Source organism: Passer domesticus, chromosome 5 (assembly GCF_036417665.1).
Source record: "Passer domesticus isolate bPasDom1 chromosome 5, bPasDom1.hap1, whole genome shotgun sequence".
Classification (NCBI taxonomy): Eukaryota; Metazoa; Chordata; class Aves; order Passeriformes; family Passeridae; genus Passer; species Passer domesticus.
The window spans coordinates 26,717,619-26,739,094 of NC_087478.1; the positions used below are offsets into that span (position 1 = coordinate 26,717,619).

The window sequence follows — 21,476 nt, forward strand, 5'->3', positions numbered from 1 at the left end:
TTTCAGTTGTCATCATTGCTCTGTAATTAATTCTAGGATGCAATGTTATCATTCATTTAAGTTTTTTCCTTTCTCTGTGAAGACAGGCAAAGATGCCTGTGTATCAGAACCACCTTTGTTGAAATAATCAATGAGGCTCAAGATGATTTATAGAAAACAGTGGGCGATCCCCCTTTGTTGGAGGGTCCTTTGTAATCCTAAGGATGGCACGTCAGCCTGGTATGGCAATGAGTGGGATCTAAAGAGCAAGGGTGCAGATGGGGTGATTCATGGAGTGCTGAAACAGGATGATTTCAAGTGAGGCTTTTCTATGTTCAATGGCAAAATGCAGAGAAATGTTTTCTAGGAGTACAAATGCTGTTTGGGAATATGTGAAATAGTCATTATTTTGCATTTCATTTAATGTAGTAAACCAGCCCGAGACAGTTCTTGAGTTTGTCTCTGCTTTCCCTCCCGTTGGTAAGTGCACTGCCTCATTAACTTCCTGGCCTAACAATAAAGACCTTGGAAAGACTTTTGTGTATCGCCAGACAGATGATGCAAGGCATAAATACAGCCTTGGGAACATCTTTAGTGTCTTTCTTAGTGAAACCTGAACATAAAGGTTGGTGTTTTTGACTGGCAGGATTTCAGTAGACTTGCATCACTGTTGGAGCCTAAGTAATTTTTTTTTCTTGCTGTACTCTTCAAAGTGATGTAATGGGGGAAAGAAAATTGCAGTATTTCACAAGGCAAGAAAGAAAATCATATCTGAGTGATGGTTTTGGCACTTCTTAGTGTGAAGGAGAGTGATGACAATAACCTCCAGTTCAGATAATAATTCCCAGTTATAATTACTTGTGAGAATGTGCTATATTAAGAATTCTATGCTTTCCTGACATAATTTTCAATTAACTTAATAGCTGTTAAATTTGACTGAATCTCTCTATGCCCTGCTTAACATGTCTTGCTTTGGAAGGCCTTGTTTTCCTCATTAGCTGTCTGTATCCTCTGTTATATTATTTCTGCCTTCAGCAGGATTGTAATTTAGTTTATTAGATGTTCTAGCATAGAGTGATACCTAGTCAATTGTCCAATGCTGTTTGACAAACTTAGCACTATTTCCCCAGATGACCTCTCAAGGAATTATGAAGCTGTGTTGCCTTCTAACAGTGGACTTATAAACTATTTTTCAAGTAGAGTGAAAAGAAGAATTTAGTCATGGTCTAAGAAAAAGCATACCCAGTTTCCTTTTTACACAAAATACTTGCACGGTTTTTACTGGAGAAGATACGTTGCTTTTTCTCCTTTTACATAAGATGAATTTACACTGGGTAGTACCAGTGTTATTCAGATGTCACTAGAAGATAATAACCCAGAGAAATGAAAAATGCAAGAAACGTGTCAGGCAATGTTTATTTTTTTAATTTGGAGGCTGTCTTCCTTTTAGAAGGAATTCTTGATGAAGAAGTTTTTGCTCAAGGGAGCATGATAATAAATACAGTATTCAGTTACACTGCTGAAGGTGCTCATCCTGTAGGAAAGCAAACTACTGTTGTCTGTTCTCATTTTTATGGAATGTAGAACATTCTGTGGAATATTCTATGGAATGTAGATACTCTATGGAGCGTCTGTGGAACTGTTTTTCAGTTGGGTTTTTTAAGTGTCATTTAAAAAATGTTTTGCGGTTTTAATTATTTAACATTTTTAAAGTCAGTGTCTTTATGTCAGCAGATAAACTGGGAAACTTAGTATTCTCTATTAGGGGGTTAAATGTTTTAAAATGGTGAAATAGATTGAAATTCTTGTTTTCTAGAGCACGTTGTTAGCCCTCACATTGCAAATTTCCTTTTGAGGCAGCAGTGCTGGTCGAGAAATTAGCAGCATTTATTTAAAATACAAATCTCCACCCACCATGCTTAAACTGTCAAATATTCAAGTGCCCTTTTTAAAGGCTTGTTGCATAATTGAAGCAGTCATATGCTTTTGTTTCTAATAATTGATCCATTTAACTTGTTAAATGAGTTCACACAGAATGTGCACAGCTGTCTGACTTGTATGGTTGTGCTGATCAGTGTGTGCTGAAGTGTTCCTTATGCTTAAAAATATTGTATTGTAGGTATGTGGTGGAGGTTTGCTTTTGTTAAAGTCAGCCACTTGGGAGTTCTTCGTTTGGTGAATCATGTAGGATGGTGCAGTGATTAGATGCCAAGTCACGATCCAGTGCTTTGAGCTAATTTTACTTCCAGTGTGCTGCTTTTGAATTAAAAGCTCTTCCTACTGGCGCTGTTACGTTTCAGGCAGGAAAGGAGCTGTCCTTTAGCTGCTCCTTGGAGTGGGGTTCCTGTCAAGGGGTGTGTGCCTTGCAGTGCAGGCTGCTGGCTCTAAGGATCCCAGCTGGTCTCCCACTTCTTCTAGGGGATGGCATGTATGTGTGTATAGGAGGATGCTTCTGCTTCTGCAGTCCTGAATACAGAGTAGGCTTCTAAGGATGTGGGAACACAGAACCAAAAGTCAAGTGTTGCTCTGAGCAGACCAAACATTCCTGAGCCATCTGAGTATGCTGTGTGCTGCACCAGATCTGGATGCAGCTTTTCTTCCAGTTGCTTTTAAAAGTGGTTGAGAACAACTTCCTAATTTAAACACTTGAAAGGAAATTATACCTGAGAAAACTGTTACACAATACTGAGCTAAAATTAGAGCTCTTCAAATCTGGAGATTGATTTTTGTTATGCATTCATTTCTGTTTTTGAGTCATTTTGGTTCATACATATGGGTACAGTTCTACCAAATTGCATGAAATAAATATAACTTTTAACAGTTGGTTATGTCTCACCCTTTATCATTAAGGGAGGAATTCTTAGTGCTATCTGGTTTTTAAGCTGTCTGACATTAGTGTTTGCTGCAAGCTAGTTTTGTTTGAAAAGCTTCAGCCAAAGTAATTCAGTCACTTCTGAAGATGATGACAGAGTAGAAGCTATTAAAATAAAAAAGCCACAATTTTTACTTAGAAACCTTTCCCTTCCTGTCATTGCTGTGACTAATTACTGGCTGAATTAAAGAACCTTTGATATTTCAGCTTGTCTGTTTTCAGTAGCAAAGCATAAGATGTAACAAATACTGTAACTATACTGAGTGCATCCCAGATCATACCTGGAGGTGTCTGACAAGGCTTTGTATTTATAGAAATAAGCTATTGGATCTGGCCAAGTTTGGGACTTGGCAAAAGAACCAGCTGCTTAAGGGGAAAGGAAATTTGCCCTTTGGTTTATAATATTGTTTGTCAGTAATTTTGAGGAATGACTAGCTGGTAATGTGGAAGAGCAAGGAGAAGTCAGCAGGAGGGTGAATGGTTAGGCCCAGACTCTGTGAGAAGTTGTGAAGCTGGGACTTGGAATTGCTAGGCAAGAAACAGATCTTTCCCTGTTAAGCAACTGGATTAAGGTGTCTGTCTTGACACTGGAAAGTGCTGCTTCCTCTAATGGCCTGGACACTTCCACACTGTGTGCTGTCTCCTTCAAGTCCTGTGTGGTAATCCTGTGTCTATGATCAAATCATATTTTGGAAGGTTCAGTTCAGTGTCTGATATAATACCAAGACTGCCAGGATCTTCTTTTTCATAGCATGGCCTTGGTTATGTATGTTGTGTGTCCTGAGGAGCATAAGACCATAAAAGAGCCAGCAGCTGCCTAGGAAGGTCTTGGAGCACTGTTGGCTAAAATAGAAATGATGCTGTCCACTGCCAGCAGCCCCCAAGTGAGGTGATAATTTGAAAAGCCAGCTGAGTGAACCAAACACTATGGATGGTCATGTAGAACAGTGCTTAAGCTCCTGCACAGATCTTTTTTGTACTCATGTGTTGTCATGTCATGATGAATGTGGCAGAGATTAGGCCTCTGAAGTTGGGGGATTGAAAGAAGCAGATGGACCTAAAGGACTGGAAGCTTGTTTTTGTGCATGTGTTGGAGGACGGAAAGGATGGGTGCAGTAGGTAAGAGTAACAGCTGGAAAGTGAGAATATACCAGGAAAAACCCAAAGGAAAAGCTGAAGCTTGGATAGCAGAGAGCATGAGATGAGGTCAAGGTGTAGCAGTGTAAGAAGAGGTGGGATACAGATGCACAAAAGGTTCCTCTAGGCTGAAGTGTGCTTTGTGAACAGTATTCATTGCACAGCTTCAAAGGTTGACTCCAAAATTTTGGGGTCATCCTTCTGTTGCTGTGTATTCCACTGCAAAAGCCTAAGTTGTCTCTTCCGCTGGTGGCGTTTTGCAAAGAAAAGTTTTCTTTTTTAAAATTTTTTTTCTCTTTAGATCACTTGTGTAGAGGTGAGAGTTTAGATCACTTGGAACAGATCTGAAGTTCCAGTTCTGCTTTTAAGCTATGTCATTATTTATAATGAGCAATAGGTAGAATTTATATTCCCAAAAATTTCTCTGAAGATCTACTATGAAAGATTTGCTGAGAGAAATAAAAAACCCTCCAAAATAAAGCACTCAATAGAAAGATTAGAATAAATTTGCGAATGTGGTTAAACTTTAGTCTCATAGTACATGTGCATTATAATCATTACATGATAAGGCATGCTGAAATTGGTGTAAATAATCATCTGCTTATATAAGGGGTAGGGCTGAAATTGTTGCTGGAAAATTTAATTATTGTTATGGTTATAGAGATCAGTATAAAGATAAACAGTACATGGTAGGATGAACTGTTATGAAATATACATGGAGTTGGATGGAGGGGAAGCACATGTAGAAAGAATCAACAGGCCACTCCCAAAGTGTTAAATATCAAAATTTTCTGGAGAAACATTTTGCAGAAGCTCCCCCATTTCCTAGGACTGAATTCCCAATTACTTGTAGCATGGATGAGTTGTCTATTTTCAGATACCCACTGATAGTCTTGTGGGTCTTTCTCCCACTTTCTTCTCCTGGAGTTCGTGCTTGCAGCGTGACTGAAGCCCCAGCTTCCAGGCTGGTGGCAGTGCTGTCATTGTGGTGCTGGCAGGTGATCTGTCAGCTCTTTTGCTGCCAGGCAGGGGGGGTTTGCAGCACACAAAGCTCCAGTTCCCACTGCCTGTTGGGAGAGCAGAGAACTTGGCAGCTTTAATCGTTTGCCAGCTCACAAAAATACGTTGGGTTTTCCAACCTTGTAGCTAAGATCAAAATAATTTCTAGTGGAAGTTTGGTTTTGTTAGTGTTCCTAGCCTCTCTACTTGGGGCAAAAGCAATTCCTAGGTATTGTAAGGAAAGAGATACGGAGTTTATTTTCTTCATTATCTTAGTTTTGCTTCTTATTGGAGGAGTCAGGTGGTTACTGTGGATTGCTCACCTTCTCAGCAGGTGGTGAAAATCAGTTTAATGCCCTGTGGTTTTGACAGATGTTACCAATATGTGTACTGGGTGCAAAAATGAAAACATCTTACTATCATTCTAGACTGTGTTGTTATCAGTTGTCACTCTAGTTCTGTTTCCAGTGTTCAGGCACCAATACCCAGGTGCCTGAACTAGCTTCCTAAATACAAATGAACTTTCCACGTTCCTCTGATGTATAAAAAGGGTAAGGACATATTCCACAGTGATTTCAGGGAATGAAGCAGAGCTTAGTTGAATGGGAGGCTGATTTAAACTGTCAGATACATTTAGCTGAAAGTGTAACATACCATTTATGCAGGTACATTACAGTGTTTGTTGAAAAAGGGGGCATAATTTGTGAAGGTTCTGGGCACTGCTGACACTTACTTGTAACATGACAATTTGAATTGAATTGGGAACTGGGGTCAGGAGGATTGGATTGGGGAGAGGGTGCAGAGTCCTGGTAGCTACAGAGTGAGAAGGAGACAAAAAGCAGAACCAGGTAAGTCTGGGAGGCCCTTACATAACACAATGAAGAAATCTCTTACTGTGATCTTGTTATCACCAAAGTTTTTTTGTGTTCTGAAGCTTGTGTGATTGCCATACTGGTGCATATCATCTGCTCTGTAGCCCTGAGTCATTTCAGCTCTCAATAGACAGCAGCCAACTTGACTGTGCCGTGTTAAGTAGTGATTTGCAGCTTGTAGAATTCTCTCTTACATTTAAATCTATATTAAAAAGATTTTTCTGAAGCTTTCATTTTCCAAATAAGTGAAGGTTCTTGTCCTTCACTTTATTTGTGGCCATATGAATTTTATTAGCTTCCATATTAACACAGAAGGGATGAGGGACTATCTCATTTCTTCTACTGACAGGTCCTGTTACTCTGCTGTTGGCCACCTAAGTTAATCAAGTTCAACATCATTTATCAGGTTACATGGAGGATTGTCATGCCTTTGTAAGGCTGGCAGAAAACTGAGCTCTTTTAACAGAACTGCCCTTAGCATGAGGCTTCAGTGGGTTTAGTTCTCGTTCAGTTTAAGTATAAAACCAGAACGACATTCTGAAATTATCAAAAGCCATTGTTATTTTATGAAGATTTTTGTTTTCAAAATAGGTTTTGATGTTGACTTAGTTTTATTTTTTTTTAAATCCAGATACCATCATTGAGTTGGTAGTGTTGTAATTGGCATGAAGATCCAATTCTTCAAATGTCCTCAGGAGCTGAGGAAGCTGAAACTTTTGCACTCCATGCTTTAAACCTGAATCTCTATCTCAAAAGAGTTCTTTAATGAATTTTTTATTTTGGTAAAATAGACATCTTGTCAGTGTTTAAAGTCAAAACAACATTAAATGTTAATAATGTCACAGCTTTAACTTGCTGTGTTTTAAAACTACCTTAGTGCTTCAAAGTCAGTTGGTAGCACTCAGTGTTAACCTCAATCAATATATGCCTGTAAATCCTTTTAAAGAACCTGCAGTGCCTATTTTTTCTTATACTCTTTGTTTGTTTGAGTTTTTTTTTTTCCTTTAGCCTGTTTGAATTCCAGTTCCCGTCTTGAATTTGGCTTTGTCAATAGTCTCACTTAGTCTCTTGCTGTTCACAGTGTTTGGAGAGTAAAAGCATGTTTTTGAAGCTGTTTGTTCCTTGTGGTCCTTGCCCAAGTATTTTATCTTTTCTGATAAGGGAGAGCTATACACATATACCACCACTGGCTGTTGTGATGGATTATCCTAGACAAACTATGACACTATGGCAACTGCAGAAAATAAAAACAATCTGATTTGCAATTGGAAAACAGTTCTACAGCAACAGCAAAATAAAATATACTTTTTATTTTATTTCCTGGTTTACTTAACATGTCTTCAAGTCTCCAGGTTTTCTATAATCATCCTTGAAGTATTTTTTTTATGTACATCCTAATAAACTTTACTGTCCTTTAAAGGAAAATGAAGTAGTAGCTAAAGTAATTAATATTAAATGGTTAATTTTAGGTTTAAGTATATTTTCAAATAAACCCCCCCAAAGCTTAGCAAGGTGAAAACAGTTATTTCTGTCTTTGTAGAAAAGAATTGCTAAAAGCTTATTTACCAAGTCAAGAGGCCTGCTTGAATAATCTCTTAAGATGAAAAATAAATGTTTTCAGTGTTTTGAGGCTAAATCACAATTTTTAATAGGCTATGTTTGCTAAGGTAATTCCAAATATGTTTTGCATAATTTCAGTAGGACTTGGGTTTATCATAAGTAGGCATTTCACCCATCACAGATCCTGAGCCAAAATATTCCTTGTTTAAAAATGAGGTAACATCTCTATCATCATGCTTTCAGGAAAGACTAATAATATATATTGACATCCACAGACCATAATAGCATAACTAAAACAATCAGTTTTATTTTATCTATTTACTGGTTTTTCCGGTAAATAGTGAAGTTAATACTTGAAGTGAAGAAATATTTAAAGTGAAGAAATACTTGAAGATTTCTGGGAAGAAGTGTGACTCATTGGAACTGGGGGTTTTCTTAATACGGAGAGGTGGTACTGAGAGAGAAGTGAACGAGGAGACCTTATGATGAGTGGATGTTCAGGCTTTAATGGGGTATTCACAGATCCCTTCTATACCACGATTTTTTTTGTGTGTCAAAACAGTGGCTAATATTAGTATACTGAATAAAACAGCATCAGTTTTAGTCATGGCCTTAGAAGTCCCTCAAAGACAAACCCCTTACTTTCTGAGTTCCCATTTGCTTACTGTGTATGTTGTAACTCATCACCATTTGAGGCATGAGGCTGTGTTTGTTTGGTGCATGTGCTGTCTTTACTTCTGGGGGAGAACACAGCATATTTACCTCAAGCACCTGCTGGAAGTGCATTGGTTTCCTGGGTATAGCAATTTGGAAAACAGAGTTGCAGGCTCTGGTGTAAGTAAAACCTGTCCTACGGATGGAGATTTCCACTGAATTTGTAAAACAGGTAGCTATTTTGCAATTCTATATATGGCATACAATTTGGTAAGCAAAACAGTGCTTTAAATGGATTATATTTAAATACAGAAATTATATGTAAATTATATTCCTCCTTCTACAATTGAAAAGTAAAATAATTTGATACCTTCAGACTTGCGTCATACACTTCTAATGAAAGGAGGAGATGGTGTTATTGCAGAGGGACTCCATGGCCTCAGGAGGTAATCTAACATAACTGTACCTGCTGGTGTCACAGCTGCTGGAGTTCCAGCTGTGCCATTCTCCCAACTGCTCCACTTCTGTCTGTGCAGCAGTTCTGGCTGCTACAAACCAGGTTTGCTGTACAAAAGGCAGTTTGTAAATAACTGAACTGGATGTTTGGCAACTCCAGCAGCCTCCTATGTGCAAAATTATTCCAAACACCTTTGCTATCCAAGCTGCTAATAAAGGAGAGGTACATCTGCTGCTCATGAGGTTGTTTGATAACTGCAAAACAGGCTTCTGCAAAGTTCAGCTTCTTGTAGAGATTTCTAGCTTTTTTTTTTTTAAATCCTGTAGGAAGTCATTTGACAAATGTGTGAAGCAAGGAAAAACCTATAAAGGGCACAGCTTCTTTGGGGTTTTTAAGCAGTGATAAAGCCAGTTTCTATATGTGTGTGAATATTTCATCTCTTACTGCAGAGAAGACAAAATCATGCAATGCATGCGCATCAAAACCTGGACCTGCTGTGAGTTTGGATATGTGGTAATTTGGCTGTAATAAATATGACATTAATTATTTTAATAAAAATTCCATATTCTAATATTTAATGATGGGTTTATTTCTACATGAAACCTACCCTTCTTTCTTGGTCTTTTGGATACTATATAAAATATGCTACTTTCTTCCTCCACTGCTGGTATCTGTATAGTGTATTTTCTTGCTGAAACTATCTTTTGAATGTGTGATTTTATTGCTTAATTCACCTCTGTTGCCATATAGTTTTACTGTCTTTAAAGGAAATACGAATAGTTCATTTTTTTTATTGCAGAGGTGAAAAAGCTATTATGCTTGTGTGGCTCCTGCTTAATGCTCCCACAGTGGCTACTATAAAAATGAAATATTTATTCTATTCATGCAACCCAAATTCAGCAGTTAGTTGCTACACTAAAGCATTTGACAACTTGCAGAATATTAATGACACAGATTCTTTGTAAAGATGTGAATGGCACATCTAGAGACAATACTTTGAAATCACAAGTATAATTACAAAGAAAAATTTCAAATGTCCTATTTCCATAAGTAATGCCAAATTATTCAAATGTATTTAAAATCAAATGTTGTTCTTACTGGACAAGGAATGGTTTCAAGCCTTTGAGTGTTTTTTTTTTTTATATCCAGGTCAATAGTTGAAATTCGTTCTACATCAGTAGTCATGAAAATTAATTTGCCTATCAGAAGACTGACAAAAAATCTTTTTAAAATTGAGACCTTGAAGTCTTAATTGTATAGTATGGAAGGGCTTTGCTGCAGTGAAAAACTTGCTATGTTTAAGAAGTTAAACCTGGAAGCAGTTTAGTGTGTGGTTTTAGGATAGATATGCATGTTTAGTCTCAGAAATAGAAACCAGGTTTAAAGTGAAAGTTTGTGAAAGATGAAGCCCAGAAATGCAGTTATGTTCAACTTTTCCCTTTTGAAAATGGTCAAATTTATCAAAATGGGGACATCCACACCGCAGCAACTGTTTCCAGTGTGGGTGTGCATGATCACGCAGGTATTGTGTGTAGCTGCTCAGTTTTTAACACCCCCTTCCCTTCCCTTCCCTTCCCTTCCCTTCCCTTCCCTTCCCTTCCCTTCCCTTCCCTTCCCTTCCCTTCCCTTCCCTTCCCTTCCCTTCCCTTCCCTTCCCTTCCCTTCCCTTCCCTTCCCTTCCCTTCCCTTCCCTTCCCTTCCCTTCCCTTCCCTTCCCTTCCCTTCCCTTCCCTTCCCTTCCCTTCCCTTCCCTTCCCTTCCCTTCCCTTCCCTTCCCTTCCCTTCCCTTCCCTTCCCTTCCCTTCCCTTCCCTTCCCTTCCCTTCCCTTCCCCAGCTGTGCATGGCAGTGGTGCCTTGAGAACTCTCCTCTGGGGCCAGCAGTGTGCCCTGGGAAGAGCTGGGACACAGCAAAACTGGCACAGAATCAGGAGGTCAAGAGGTGTCTCCATCTGTTCTTTTTATTAAGACTGCTTTAATGCTGAGTTTTGGTTTTTTTGAATGAAGATCTTGCATTTGGAACTTCCTGGAAGAATTATTATGGATTTTGTGCCTTTTCCAACAAACAGCCTTGACTGCAATACTTGCTGGAAGAGAGATTGGAGATAAAATGTACCTTTTTGCTAAGTAAATGCAAGCCCCCATGGTTTGTCTCTGAGGAAAATCCCTATTCATTGTGTTTTAGGATTTTTGGATAGTAAGGACAAAGGGGTAGAAAAGAGGTTTGTTGTTTTTTGGGGTTTATTTTACTTCAGTATGTTCCTCAGATGTGATCTGTGAGTAGGGGAGATTGCTTCAGAGGCACAGCTTGTTTAGAGACAGGGAAGACAAAGTGCTGAAGACTGAGTGAGCCACAGCCAGTGCTGCTCAGTGTAAGGAGAAAGCACTGCTACACACCACGTTCCTCTTGCTTATTTAAAAGCAAATTACAGCTGTCTGTGCCAGTGCTTTGGGGAGCCCAGTTCTTTTGTATGCTTGGCATGCTCTGTATGTACAGCCCTTAAGGAGTTTCAGGTGGCTAAACTTAGTTTCAAGATGTCAGTCAAGTTATTGACACGATTGAAGCAGACAGCTTCTAAATTCTATCAAAATGATACAGAGAAAAAATGGTAGATAGCTGGAGAGCATTCAAGTAAAGTTTAAGGCCCTGATAATTTGGATGTTTCTATGTGTGATGATAGATGAGGGTGGACAGAGAAATGTCAGCAGCTGAATGTGGCCTCCATTCCAGCCAGAGTCTCTTTGGGTGGTGCAGGCTCAGGTATAGCACATATAGCACGTGCAGGAATTCAAACATGTGCCTTACCAAGAAAAAGTAAACTCTTGGACACCTGAAGCATCCCAAAAAGATTTCTACATGCAAAGGAAACTCAATTTAATTACATTTTCCTTCCCTTGAGAACAGAGAAAATCTTGATTCTGTCTTGTTGGGATTTTTTTGTTTGTCTGTTTGAATGTTCTTTTGAATGATGCTTTTTGTTTTGTGTTCCTATTTGGTTGGTTTGGGATTTTTTACAGAATCAAGATTGTAACCTCACTGTGTAGTGAGATCATTTTCTGTCATCTTCTTCCTTTTATCTTCTTCCCTTTCTTTCACAGGCTTGATTCTGTTTAATTTTTTTTTTTTAATGTGTAGTTGATGCAAATTCATTTTGGCCATCCACTTGATGTCTTTAGTTTCAGTAACTTCTAGTTAGCTACAGGCACTGCAGCACCAGCAGATATGTTTTGTTCCTGAAGCTGCAATTGCTTTTCTAGCTGCTGATAAATCTCCTCATCCTGAGGTTGGGAAGTGCACATTTGTCTACACTTAGACTGTGTTTCTGTATTTTTAAGTGGCTTTAGGCATCCAGTAGTCAAGGACACTCATTGTGCCTAAAGGGGAAGGGCAAAGCATTTGTACCACTATGAAAAGGGATGGAGAACAGTAGTAGAGAAAATCTTAGTATAATTAAAGTTAATGCTGTGAATCTTATTATGGAACTTCCTCATTAAAAAGTAGCGTGAAAACATAAAGCCTGTGTACAATACTTAAATGGATGTGGTGGTAAAACAATAAAGTGAATGAACTTTGAGTTATTTGAAGAGGACTCTTCTTAGTCAGCTGTGCTGGAATTGCTTTGGGGACATCTCACACTCCTTGGCAACTTCTCTGTGTGATAAACAGCTTATGTGTCTTACGTATGTGAACAAAGGCTCTCCCTGAAAAGGATTAAGAGAAATGGGACCTGCGTGAGTCTGCATCCCCAGAGCATGTGAGAAGGGATTTTCTGTACTGGCAGATATTCTGCTTTGGTTGGTACAATGAACTTCAGGAAAATGTGGAAAGGAAACAAAAATCTAAGAATTGTGATCAGGACATACAGGCTACAATTATTTTGGAACAAAGAATAGTTATTCAGGTCTAGTTAAAAATTACTTAACCTGCTTTCCCTACCATTTGTTGGTGACTGGTAAGAAGTAACTGGCTATGTTCTTGTATAGAGCCTCCTGTTGTTTGTAGGAAAAAAAGGCAAAAGAAATAAACAATTACTGAAAGAGCAAAGCAATGGGTTTAATTAAAGTATGTCCATGAAATTTCAGTGGTAACAGCTTAAAACCAGTAGAAGTGGCTATGATGAAGATTTAAAGTAAATAAATAAATTGTATAATCCTTAGAGGATCCTACTCTTCACAATTCTTACTTTATAATATCCTAGACTTATTAGTTACGCCTTAAAATTCATCTCCCAGCCCAAGTACTTGGGTTGAATTTTTGGGATAAGGATACATGGGTGACAGTGAATAATCACCTTGCATATGTTGTTATCCCTGTGAAACTGTCTTTTTGAATGTCATCTCCATTTTAAAGTATTTTCAGACTCCACAATCATAAAGGTATCTTTCATAAAGAAACTCAAAATTTTTGCACACAAAATTATGATTGCTGAAAACTTTACTGGTAAATTGAAGGAAATTGAAGATGGAAAATGAACAATTAAAAAAATCGAGTTTGTGTATGCAAAAACATGGCAAAGAGAAGATGAATCTATCAAAACATGTACAAGGAACAAAGCTAAAGCAAGACTATGCATTTCTTTAAGTCTTATGGACTTTTGACTCTTGATTTTCAAACAAACAATAGTAGTAGTAATATGATCCAGCATGCCTAATCTGGGTCCTGTTATAATCATCAAGTTGAAGTACCATCTTTGTTGCATGGACAATAATGGTGTACGTTTCAATACTGAAGTCGGTACTCTAAAAATTATAATATTAACATGACTTCAGTAGTAATTGTTAGGCATACAAGAGGTTTAAAAACATTCAGTGTACAATGTAACAGGTAAAAGAAGCAGCCCATTTTATTATCATGCTGTGATTGTGAGCCTTCCATCTTCATTGCCCTAACCTAACTGCACGAGCAGCTTTTATTTTGTGTGTTCCTTTGCTCCATTCCTGAGTCATTGTGAGCCATGCTGCATTTCTAGAGTTACAGATCCCATATGTGGTTGCCCAGTCCAACCTCCCAGAGTCCAAAGCTTGTCTCTGGGGTTAAGCTGCACCTTGAGGTTAGCTCTTCAGCTGCTTGAAGGTCTCAGATGAGTGTTGCACTAACTGAATTTTGATGAGAATATGACTTTGACCTCAGCATAAATGATTTGTTTCTTTTCCTGGGTATTATTGTGTCTGGAAAAAGTTGGACATTTGGAAAGGCAAGCCAAAAATGTGTTCGATATTTCCTAGATGTATGGACAGTTCCTAGATATTTCTCTGAATCTTTTTTTATATTTTTCTAACAAGCAGGTCTCAAAGTAAGGAATTGTGTGCTGTATGTGCATGTCACAGTTTTTTCTGCTTAAACAGTTCAAGAGGGCAAAAAATGGTTTTGTTAATAAGTAAATTGTGCACTAAGTCATTCCTAGTGATTATATTAGCTTAAAGCTTCCTGAGGCTAAAATGGTACTAAGATTTAAAAGGGTAATATTATGATTACAAAAATGCCTATCTCAGTGAACATTTCCAGAGGCAGACATGATTATTTTTGTTAAAGAAAAAAAGTTATTGTGATTGAAAACCTTCTCCTAATAGAAATGTATTGGGAAGTAAGGGAACTATATCAAAGGCTTCTTTTTAAGTCTCCACCACAAAGAGCCTGTTTATTATGATAGCTGCTGTCCTAGCATTCAAGTGACAGATTTTGCTATGGGTTTTGAGCTGTCCATTAAATATAGCACCTCCATTTTTTGAATGTTTTGAGTAGCCCACAGAGTAGCTACTGTCTGAAAAATGGGAGTCACAGTGGGAAGCTGAAGGGGATGGGCTTCTGAAGCATTTAGTGTTTAATGGATCTACAGCTGTAGTGAAGCAGTGTGCAGAAATAATTCTGATTAGGCTTGGTCAGTCAGATGACAAAATGAGCCCTGACCCTCCATCATTCAGCTCTGAAATTCAGGGGACAATTTCTGCTTAAACCCAGTTAAACACAAAAACTCTGGTCAATCAGCTATATATGAGCTGATATAATATTCTGTCGAAGGCAGAGGGGAGCAAATAGTTAAGCTACTTCATTACTCAAATAGTTTTCTTCTGGGACTTCGATTTGGAAGGAATGATTGAAACCATGAAAATAGCCATTTTGAGAATTGAGCTTTTCCGAGAACTAAGTGTTACTAAGTAAAAATAACAGATTAATACTGTGCCACGTTTGTGGCATGGTAAGTAGCTTCTTATTTACAGTTTCATGTCTGCTGTTGTTTTTTGAATGTACAGGTGTAAATGTGCAGTTAAAGATTGGTAAGTGAATGGCAGAGGTTTTGCCTAAACACCATACTATTTGATGATAAATTTCCACATAAAAATAATGATCTGTAACGGTAATTAACCTCTGGTTTTTTTTTTTTATCCTTCTCAGCTAAGTCTTTGCAGCTCTAGAATCAAGACACATATGTGAAGTGATAGCTCATATTAGCATACTCAGGTTCTATTTTGCCAAGTTTAAGAGTTCAGGTGGATGCAGTCATTACTGAACCTCACTGGCAATCTGCTTTGAAGCTCATGCTTTTGTCAGGATAAACATTGTTCTAAGATGCCTTAAAAACAGAATAGGTTTCAAAAGGACCAGATGAAGTTATTGTTCTGAACTGGTTTTGGTGCTAATAGAGACTGACAGAATTCATCCTGCTAGCCATAATAAGAAGCAAAACCCTTAAAGTTAGAAATGTTTTAACTGGTCTTAAAACCCAAACAAACAAAAACCCCAAAAAACACTCCCCCTCAAACAAACAAACAAAAAAAAAGAAAAAGAAAGAAAAAAGACAAACAAAACCAAACCAAAAAAGAAATCAATCAATCAAGTAAAAAGCCTCGAACCAACCAAGCAACAACAAAAAAACAACAACAACAAAAAAAAAAACAACCCAAAAAAACCCACAAAAAAAACCAAACCCCACAAAAAACCAGAGGGAAACACCTGTATTTGTAACAGAAGAAAACAAAGTTTGTAAACAGGGTTTCTTTCTTAAGGAGTTGAGAAAAAATGTTAGTTTTCTGTACCAGTGTTACTTCAAGGTAGTTCCTTGGAAAGGAAGGGTGGTCCAGAGGCTCGTGTGGCGTATGAGATCAGTGTCTTTAGGCCTGTGGGCCAGCACATTTGACTCTTTAAAATGTTTTCCTTTATTTCTCAGTATATTTTTATATTCTTACACTGGGATTTCACCACTGAGTACAGATTGTAGTTTTTGCAGTGATCTGTCTCTTAGACACCCTGTTGCAGATAGAGGATTGTCCCACTGGCAAGTCATCAAGTAGAATAAATGTAAAGGAGAAATTAAACTATATCTCAAAGTAAATAGACAAGTCACAGGTAGCTGCTTGGAAGGAAATTGTGCATAATATAAGATCTGGAGAAAAGTCTTAATGTTAATTGCATTTTCTATGCACTACCTAAACAAAACACTAAAAAACCTATATATATTTTTTCTTGGTTTTTAAAAAAAAAATTAATTACTCTTAAAAAAACCAAACAAATGGAAAAATGCCCTAATAGTGCGGGCGTAATTTTATTAAAAGGTTCATGCAGCTAAGCAGATTTAGCTCTGCTTTTCTATAAATACAGGGAAATGTTTAACCCCTATTGTATGGCCACAAAGGCTGTGCTGATCACACAGAAGCTCGGGAGGGCCGAGGACAAAGCGAGGGCGGCTGGAAACGGCCCCTCTTGTGCGTGCCCCTGCACACAGAGCAGCGGCAGCAGGGCTTGGCACCAGAGTTTTGTCAAGCTTGCAACATGAAGGGGAGCAAGGTACAAATTCTTACCAGTTACTAAAAGGAAGAAAGGAAAAAGTAACCCGCCAGAAAAGGAAGAGGACCATGACAGCTGTATAGCTACGGGCACAAGGTAATGGCTGAGCTCCCTTCTCTAGCCTGGTACTCCCCACTCACTCAAATAGTTGAGATTTATGTGCCTTAGTGTTAGTTGGTTTGATTTATTGGAATGAAGTATCATGAAAAAATTCAGGTTATAACTTTGAACAGGAAAATAAACCTATGCTATGTAACTTACTGAAACATTTAACTTTGATTAATAGTCTAGGAAGTGACAGAATGAGGTTAGCATTTGTATCCATGGAGGAAGGGCGTGACTTTGCAAAATATTTAATATCAGAAGAAATCTGTATTTTGTTTTGATTAGTATAATATGGGTAAAATTTGGGCATTGTCCTTATGGATGCTAATATAATCTAGGCTGGACTACCCACTCTAGGAAGTGTCTTCATGAGGCTGTATCAGAAGTGAAAAAAAACCCAAAAAACCAAAACAACTGAAAGCTACATTTATTGTATTTCCAGTGTATTTTTTTTTTCCCATTATTACTTTGGCAGAGTGGGGGTTGGGCACACCCAGAAATAAGATAGATATGACAGCAAGATGGATCACTGCCCCCCTCAACCAACCAGGGTGGTTTCTCCTTTTCTAAGAGCTCTTCATTAATCCTTAGCTCTGAAAGAAGAAATTACACAAGGCTGAACAATGGAGCTCTGCAGTACTGGACTGCAGAAAACTGTGCTTAAATATGTTAAATATCACGAAGCAAATACTTTATATTAAAGAACTTTGCACAGTATTGTAAAGTAAACAGAAATTCAATTAAATATATGTGTATATAGATACATTATTTATTTTATGAGAAAGCTGCATATTGTCTCACCATTGCTTTTTAAGGTTGCATTACAAATATTAAAGTGTCTTGACATTTTAAGGACTGTTTTTGAGTACATTTAATGTAAAACCATTTAGCCAATCTGATTATGAAATAAAAAATGGATGTTTTGTATTTTGGATTTTTTACATTTGAACTTTTTTGCATAGTTACCTATTGGTATCTGTGTATTATTTCTTTTTCTAAACTTAGCTTCCCTGAAGTCTATAAACACTTTTACAATAAAAGCAACAATACTCTGTAAGTTGTAGTTATTTAATAAATATCTGAACAAATAAGTATACAGTAAGCATAATGTTAGGTGCAAAAAATTTAAAAGTGTGCTTTACATTTCCACAATATGCTAGGGACCAAGCAAATTAGAAGACCACAAATATATCTCATAAATTTTAAAACCTATTTCATCTAATCTATGGACTTTTTTTGGAACCATCATTTTTGCCCTCCTCCTTGATTTTTATTTCCTACTCATTTTCCCCCTTCTTTTAGTGCATCTTAGAAGTCTTGAAAAGATTACCCATGGTGTCAACAGAGCTGTGGTTTTCTGCTGTATATGAGGTCTTATATAAGTCATCCCTGGGTTTCAGAACATGCCTAACTTTTAAACAATGCCTTTGAGGCTACAGATGTTCTTAAATGGCAAAAACAAAAAGACAGGGACAAATACCTGCCATCAAGGTAGGCTGGTTGGCAAGGGCTGGGCTACATCTGCTTTTTAATGCATTAGAAAGTGAGTCTCTTGAAAAAGAAGGCTGGCCATAATCTGAATGTGGTTTGGGTGCTGTGGTGTTCCTGTAGCCCTGATAAGTAGCTGGTGTCTTTTAGTGCAGAGTACCTGGGATACTGGGAGCTGTGTTGCAGCCCACCAAAGTCATGAAGGCACAGGCTAATACTGCAAATCCTGGGGTCTGCTCCAGTGGGTCCCATGGAGGCAGGCAGAGGCTGCTAATGAGGATGCAGTGCCTGGCAGGTGAGAACTGCAGGGCTGTCAAGAGTGGAGAATCAAAACTTAAGGCAGTCTTACCCAAGCTGTTGTTTGGAAGGATTCTCCAGGCTGGAACACTCCCTAAAGCACACTCAGGTTTTGTCTTGGAGACGGCTGGGGGATGGAACCAGCAAGGAAGCAGCAAGAGTGGCGGGGTGGATGCAGCTGGTGTAATGGGAACTGTGTGATCACTGTCAGGCTGTGCTGTGGTCAGTTAGGAGCTGCACTCAAGTTCTGTGTTGGCTTTGGCTCATCCAGGTCCTGCTGGTTTGCAGGCAGTGTTTCCAGCTGAATATAGAGGCAGGGGGTTCAAAGTGGTTTGAGTGCCTGAATAAAGATTAAGGCAATTGAAGTGAATCTCCAAAGAGAATTTCACCCCAGTGAAATAAATTATGGATGTATGCCAAAACTCCTGATGTTACAAAGATAATGTATTGTTTCCAATGTTTTATTATGTAAGAGCAACAAGTTGTTTTGGAAGAGCCTGATAAAAAGCAATTTATGAGAAATGTTGCTTGTTACTGAAAGAAATAGCTACAAGAGAGTTCTAGTTGACAGTTAAGGTTTGGCCAACTTGCAGGCCAATCTAGCAATAAAAAGGCTTAAAAAATTATATGGATAAAATTGTATGACTAAATTATCAATTTGATGAGAAATTAAACTGATCTTCCTGTATCAGGATTGTAAGCTGAGATATTGCAATCTCTCCTGGTTTTCTTTACAAAACAGCGCCAATCTGCAGTTAAGACTAAACAAGGAACTTTAATTACTTTCTTAAAAATAAAATGTATATACTTCTGTGTACAGGACACAAAATAACAGGTGCTGCAGTGATGCTAATTTGTTGCTGTTTGCTGCAGTTCATCACCAGTTCACTGAAATAAGGACAGCATATTGTGGCAAGCATAGCTGACTTTGCAGATAAGCAACATGTAAAGCTAAAAGATGATAAGGGGAGTCCTCAAAGTTTTTGAAGCTCACTTTCAAAATTCCTGGTCCTACTTGAATCTTGCTTAGTTGAAATTCAACTCCTCCTGTGCACTACCATGGAAAGATAGGCAACTTGTCCTCAACAAAACATTAAATGTGTTTAAAATAGCTTATAGTAACAAAAAGTAAGAGATTAGAGGAACTGGCTGCAGAATTCTTGTCAAAAAATGAAGAAGGTAGCAGCTGAATTCAAAACAAGCCTCTCCTGCTGTCTTCTCTTTCTTTGTTTTGTACTTTTAAACTGGGGGAAGAGGGGAGTGGGAGATGTGAGTCCCACCCACTGGAATTTAGGATGTTCTCCTAGAAAGTAGGAGTTAAGGCAAATTTCTAATTTGTCTTAAGCCACAGCCCTCCTGTTCTGGGCAAGTGCTGTTTCTGACCAAACATTTTCATTTTGCATCCACTTCTTCCAGTGGATGTCTTTGGAATTTTGGGCACCCATAGCCCAAAGAGCACTGAAGTGTTTTTAGTCCTGAGGTACCCAGTGTGCCTTAAGCTGGGTTACTGATCACTGGAAAGAAGTAGTTGAGCTTCCTGATTGTCTTGCTCAAGCTTTGTGGAGCACTGACTGGTTATCACTAATGGTGCAGTGAACCTGGATAAACCATGGTTGCTCTAGGTTGATCTAAGTGGTTATTTTGGAGAGCTAACTGCAAAACACAACTTTGAAACCAAAGGAGCTGCTTTTCTTTCTAGTGCTTCTTTTTTTTTTTCCTTTGGCTCAACATATATTAATTAGTTACTATTAAAATACCATTTCATTTGACTTAACTGAATTTAGTATTGCAGCTTTATCAAGACATATATGAAGTATTTGTTGTAATTTAAGAGTGAATGTAATTATCTACCTCTATAAATATTTCAGGTTGCATGTTATTTTTTTCAGGCAAGGCAGTAACATAAAGACCTGTCATAGAGGAGATAAGAAAAGGAGGAAAAGAAAAAAGAGATACCAACTTTCTCAGAAGTTATTTGTACAAAGGTAAGATAATTTTCCCTCTAAATTTTATTTTCCCGTGCGAAGTGGAGAAAAAAAACCCTAACCTACTGGCATTGATTTTCTGTCTCTTAAGTTTCCAGGATAGTCATATAAATGTTACGCATTTACCTGCATTTTCATATTTGTTTGAGTTAACAGTCTGTGATTTATGTCAATTTTTTTTTTAATTTCAACTCAAATTTTAACTGAAGGGCATATCAAAATGTGTTAACTAGAAAAGCAGCTAAAAATATTTCATAGTTTCACATAATTGCAGGTAGTCTTAATCATCTCTGATGTTCTTTACTGGTGTCAGGGCAAGTCAACTAGTGAAACAGTCAGTCTGGAAAAATGGACTTCGAAGGAATGTGAAATATTGTACCAAAAAATTGAAAGTTTTTTTTCTTCTAGCATAGACCACAAATTTAGTGATTCTTATCCATGAACATTCTGAAATCTTTGCTCAAATGGTTTGATTTTTCCCAATCCCCTTTGAACTCCTCCCTGCTCTTGTGTTTGCTTTGTGTAACTCTCTCAGTGTAAGAAGAGATATAGCTTTACTTGAAATGAAGTGAATAGTAGCTGCTGAAGACTCATCAGTGGTTTAGTATCTGATTTTCTTTAAACTAAAAATCTGATTTGGGGATCTCGAGTGTGGTACAGTATGTAGTTCAGTAGAACAGAACTCTTATCTTTTACAGTATGTAGTTGTGGATGGTTGTAAAGCATTTTATCCCTCATTTATGTGGTCAAGCAGACAGAGCCCCTGAAAGCATCAGTAATACATTTAAAACAGAGAAGGGAGGAGATGGTCACTGAAGCATTTTGACTTCTGAATTACTTGCTGGCACTATTACTGAAAGTAACATTTACAGCATCTCGCCCTGCAATGAAGATACCTTGTTTGCTTGTTTGTTTTTTACCTCTTCTGAAATTGTTCTTGTGTTAGTCACTCAGGAGTTAAATGCTTCATTGGATAAAGAGAACTGTTACTGTAAGGTTTTTAAACTACACTGCTCTGGAAAAAAAAAAAAAGACCATTGAAGACTCTGAAAGGCTTTTTGGATGGTAAACAAGTTAAGGAAGCTCTGAAGTTCTTTGGCTTTGCTACTGGCTGCTCTCACTCACCAGGATCCTGGCACCCTATCACTGTGCCTTCGTTGCCTCCATTGCTCCAGTTCTCCTGTCAGGGAATGCCACCATACAATACATCCCCTGGGGCTAATTGGATGAGTGACAACCAGCCAGCTCCAAAGTGACAAGTGTTTGAATGCCTAATTGGGTCAGTGCACA

General features: G+C 38.0%; 1 protein-coding gene across 39 annotated transcripts in view; it reads left to right on the forward strand.

Moving 5' to 3' along the window:
- NRCAM (neuronal cell adhesion molecule) overlaps positions 1-21,476 on the forward strand; it is a 142,163-nt gene that overhangs the window by 25,348 nt on the left and 95,339 nt on the right. For 37 of the 39 annotated variants that reach the window (XM_064422434.1, XM_064422435.1, XM_064422439.1 and 34 more), the window contains exon 2: positions 20,091-20,186. The exons of the other annotated variants lie outside the window; for them this stretch is intronic. The gene's annotated coding sequence lies outside the window, so the exon portion shown is untranslated. The remainder of the gene's footprint in view (positions 1-20,090; positions 20,187-21,476) is intronic. 39 annotated transcript variants of the gene reach the window in all.